Source organism: Rutidosis leptorrhynchoides, chromosome 1 (genome assembly GCF_046630445.1).
Source record: "Rutidosis leptorrhynchoides isolate AG116_Rl617_1_P2 chromosome 1, CSIRO_AGI_Rlap_v1, whole genome shotgun sequence".
Lineage (NCBI taxonomy): Eukaryota > Viridiplantae > Streptophyta > Magnoliopsida > Asterales > Asteraceae > Rutidosis > Rutidosis leptorrhynchoides.
Window position 1 is genome coordinate 661,561,800 of NC_092333.1, and position 5,428 is coordinate 661,567,227.

At 34.7% G+C, this 5,428-nt stretch overlaps 1 pseudogene; it reads left to right on the plus strand.

Moving 5' to 3' along the window:
- The first annotated feature begins 2,829 nt into the window (after positions 1 to 2,829).
- Positions 2,830 to 4,925, plus strand: LOC139885866 (heme A synthase COX15-like; annotated as a pseudogene).
- Positions 4,926 to 5,428: the final 503 nt, after the last annotated feature.

A 5,428-nucleotide genomic window follows, 5' to 3' on the forward strand; every position in this document is an offset into this window, starting at 1 on the left:
TAAGTTGGAGGTAATTCTTCAAAGAGATAGAGGGATTAGGTTTGTTGTATAAGGAGAAGTACAAGGCTTGTAAATTGGAACCTCCACCGAATTTGGAGAAAGGTGCTTAGTGAAGTAACAAATCCCAATTAGTGAATCCAGGAGTGGATTAAGGTGGATTAATTAACATCCATCCGAACCACTATAAATTCTTGTGTTTATGTTCTTTACTTTACTTTCCGCATTATTACAAACATAAACACACCACACATTATTTTGAGTTGGCTAACGTGATCAATTATTGTTCATATCGTATTGATCATCGAAAAAATTTCAAAAATCGTATTAAGTAACTATTCACCCCCCCTCTAGTTACTTACAAATACGTTATTCAGACTTATACTAATCCTTCTGCTCTCAGTAGTGACGTAATAGGGTTATAGCACAGAAAGCAACATATATCAACACATACGCTAGCATTCAGTATCAAACAATAGTGGTAGCATGGAAATCCTAACTAGCATGGAACAAAGGATAACTAGCTACCCTATATTATTCCTTAATAGTCAGTCCCACTCGCCGAATACCAGTGATGGCTCAGATTCAATCTACTAAGCACTTTCTTATTTTTTTTCACCTGAGAACATCATAAATAAAGTCAGTTAAGTGTTCTAATCACAATTAGACACACATACAATATAACGGCTAAGAAACAACACTTAAACAACAAAACCAAGAACTGATCTACATTCGTACAGGTACACCCCAATCCGTAAGGTTGCGCCATGTATTCGTGCGGATACAAATCACGACCGCCCGAATTCACATCAGCAGCATCTGTACGGTTGCAAACTCAAACCGTACAGTTGCAAGGTCTATCCGCACGGTTGTAAGCTTCATTCGTGTGGATGTAGTTCATCTGCATCAGCAGGAACCGGCGAGTTTCGAGCCATAATCACCAATTCTTGTCCCAGGACCTGTTTTCGACCCCAAATTCGACTATAACTTGTTCACAAAACGTTTAGGGACTTAAACCCGCAAGTTTTACACCAAATCAACATCAAATTACAGGATTTTGACACTGCAATGCACTTTGACAAAACCTAACCCAACAACACATTTGACACATATTTAGGTTACGAAATGAGTAATTCTTACTTTGTTTGATTCACTGAAACACAATAATAAGATTTCCTAACTTGAAACGAATCCAAGAACAAGATTATGTGATTAGAGTTTCAAAGGTTAGAGAAGTAAGGTACGTGAGTGTTTGTGAATATTTATATCAAGTATAAAAAGAGTGATAAAACAATACCCCATGTCATACGGATATTTACCAGTTATCTGATAACTTACATTTCGTTAGGTGGTCCTAACGAAGTGCTAAACAAACCTATTGTATGCCCCTTGTCACAAACTAGTCTTAACCTAACAATCAAATAATAATAAATATATAATTAAAATTAAAACATACAAATCATATCTTAAGGGAAGATAGTAATCTTACAGCTAGGCCGGGACTGAGAATGTTACAATCATCAACAAATATAAGAAAGTAAGTGCATTTATTGATAGTTGGGTATTTATAAGGACCCAATACATCTGCATGAACTACTTCAAAGATAGAGCTAGCATGCGAGGTACTAGAAGGAAAAGGTAAAACATGTTGCTTTGCAACTAGACAAACAGTATATGAAGAATTTGAATTACAGTTTTCAAGACCTAAACACTTTATTTTAGTGTGTGGTATGAACAATGACCTAATCTAATGTGCCATAATAGTGGTTTGTTGATAGCCGTGGAGGTGGTGGAGTTGATGTGTATTTTGGATTGTGTTGCAGGATAAATGATGTAGAGCCCTTCACATAGAGTCCCATGGACAACTTTCTTGTTGTTATCCAAGAAAAATGCACTCAAAATGGTTAAAGTTCACATTGAGATTTGTGCCTTTGGTTACGGTGCTGATAGATATGAGATTATAGGTGAATGTTGGAATGTAGAAGACATTGTGTAATGTAAGGTTTGGTGTAAGTGTGAAAGATCCAGTGATGGAGACTTTTATAGTGTATTTGTTAGGAAGATTGACAAGTATGAGAATTTGATGATGTTTAATGTTGTGCAATTATTTTAATGAAATGGAAATGTGATTTGTGGCCCCACTATCTATAACCCAAACATTTTCAAGATTTAAGAAAATAAAAGCAATGAAAGGAATTATACCCTCTTGTGTTTGATCTTGTTGCAGCATCAACATCATTTGATTTGTTTGATTTTGCATCTGGTCCATTGTTGCCATCAAGATTGCATAATTCGCTATTCGGAGATTAATCGGTTGAGTCTTTGGAAGGATTAATCAGCAATTCGAAAATTAATCGGGGATCAATCGGATTGTACTTTATACATTTAAATATTAAATTTTAAAAATTATATGTTTAAATGTAGAAGAAAACATATACATAAAACTTAACATAATTGTTTAAAATTATTCATTTTATTCAAAAAACTGTAAATTTCAAGTTTAAATTCATGTTAAAATGTTATCAATTTTGACTTTGACCGACTTTGATTACCAAAATCGATTTTGACCCATCAATCTACGTAATTTACGTTAACCGATTAATTAAACAGATTTTGAGAAAAATGAAATGAACTGCTCTTAACTCTCTTAACTGCTATTCGATCCATTGTCATCCTTACCCGCAAGTGCTATTCCAAAAAAAAAGGATAAAAATAACTATGTACAAATTATGACCCTTTAAAAATAACAAAATAAACGAGTAGTAAATTATTTATTTCTAGTTATGTACGTTTCGTTATTTCAAGTCATACGAGTCTCACGGTCACCGGCTTTCCACGTTTACTGGACCGGCCGGTTCACTCTTAAACCTCTCTATTGAGAATCCAACGCTTACAAACAACGCCTAAACCCTAGAAGCAGAAAGAACAAAGCAGGAAGAAAAATGATAGAGAGCAGATTGCTTACGATTATTAGAAATACGAAATCCATCAATCAGATCAGATCTTCGTTTTCGTCGCACCGTGGATCAACAAATCCTCACACTCGATTTGCATTCAATCGTTATTCAAATTGTAATAAAAATGTTACTAACCTTACCGATGGAAGCTGTTTCATCAATTCGTTTCGATCACTTCACAATCTCAGTAAGGTATTATTCTTCCGATTTAAAAAATTCAGCTAATCTATATGTATACTGCCTGATACACACACACACACACACGCGCTATTATTTAGTTAACTGAATGGAATTGAAATTTTGAATATTGACCGGTATCTGATTATATTGCTTGATAATTGTTGAATTAAGCTTTTTTATGTGCGTTTCCAGTTATAAGTTCCATTTTGTAGTTTGCCTTCAGGATTTGAAATTGAAAATTTATGTTTTATGTCTGATTTATATCTGTGTTTATCATCCTATGGATACTGATGATTATAATTATAATCAGTGAAGCCACTGCTACTATAAGCCTTTTAATACTCCTTATATAAGTTTGTTAATTTAATTTAATGTGGTAGCTCATAAGTTTGTTTTATGTTCGTATCATGTCTCCAACAAGCCATTTTATAGGTATATGTCCACTGTAGCTGCCACTGCTTCTAAGGAAAATAAGGAGACAGTGAAGCTTCTTGTTACTGCTGGACCCATGCTCAGAAAGCGATTGGAATATGGCTTTTTGCATCTGTTGCATGGGTCTTTAGTATGGTTATTCTTGGTGGGGTCACGCGACTTACTCAATCTGGTCTTTCGATGACTGACTGGAAATTCACTGGCAGCCTTCCTCCTTTATCAGACGAGGAATGGTTGATTGAGTTTGAGAAATATAAACAATCCCCTGAGTTCAAGCGGTTAGTTTATTGATCAGTACGTGTACCTTTACTTAAGTTTAATTGTTAAAATGAATATCTATATTGGTCTTCATGTAATATACCGTTTTCTGTTCTTGAAATCTTTTGAGCAAGTTTGATCCTGGTAGTGAAAAGTATAGATTTCATGTAATCACTTATCAACACGCTTACGATTGTTCATAATCGTTAACTGCACTTGCATTGTTGATACATCTTTTTGGTTTGTCGTTCCACAGAGATCACTATATTAATGCTACAGTAATATTGCAAAGTTGATGTTGCTCCAATTGTGAGTGTAGATAAGGAGTACTCAGTATTTTGCTAGATTCATTCTTAGACAAATTGTCATATGTAAAATTTTGAGTAATCATCTGCTAATGATTAAATGTTATTGATCCTGAATGATTTTATCACCTGCAATGTTAACAAAGAAATTAATATTGATGATTTTAAGTTCATATATTGGATGGAGTATGCGCTTCGTATGTGGGGAAGGGACTCTGGGGATTATGTTTGCTCTCCCATTCTTGTATTTTTTTCAGAAAAAGGTTATGCTAATCTACGGCTTAGAGTTAGACTTGCCGGTCTATTTGCACCCGGTGGTGGGCAAGGGATGATTGGTTGGTGGATGGTTAAAAGTGGTTTAGAAGTAAGCTTCATTTATCTATAGTTATGAAATCTATAACTAGTAGAGGTGACAAAATGGACGAGGTGGTGAATTGGTTGCTGTGTCAAAACATCCCCATAAACACCTTTCGACTAATAATCTGTATGTGAAATATGATTGCCAAATCTATATATAATGTTTTAGTTTCTTGTTTCTTGAATGAACTCAATGAAGTATTGAGGAGGTTTTATGTTTCAAAATTACACCTGAGTCAAGTTTTGACTAGTTTGGCTTGTTTGTTTGAGCTGAGAAAACATAAGATATAACACAAAACTGACACGTTAATAAATTATTGGGTTGAAACTTCCACCTTTATATCATATTTGTGAAGTTTGTCAGCTGTCAAGATCATTATATTGAATTTCTCATCAGGAACCACCATCAGAGTAGTTCCAACCAAGAGTGAGCCCATAGTGTATTGCCATTCCTACTACAACAGCCGATTAACCTAAAAATGAATTCCTTCTATCTAAATGGTATTCCAATTAGGATTCTGGTTTTGTGTTCTGCCTTATTGATTTCTGATACGGCTGTCATGCCAAAGGAAAATCGTATAATTACACAACCTGATCATTTGATGGATACAAGTCAAGCTATAGTTGTGATCCCCTCCATGTCTCGTTATGAGGGGTTATTTGGTGACCCTAAATTCAGCCAAGGTTACACCTTACTTAAATGGATGTCTTAGACTCTTAGGGCCATTACCATTCTTATTTTACTCGCTTTCCATAATCAGATCACATGTTTTATGTTTGTATTCGATATGCAACATATATGTGTGATTGTGGTAGTTTTAATTAAGTTATTTTAATTGGAAATGCAGCTTAGAATCAGGCCAATTACCTATGAAGGAAAGAAATCTCTACAAATCAACAAGTTGGGAAGAGACAAAACGAAGCAAAAAGTGGTCCCACCCA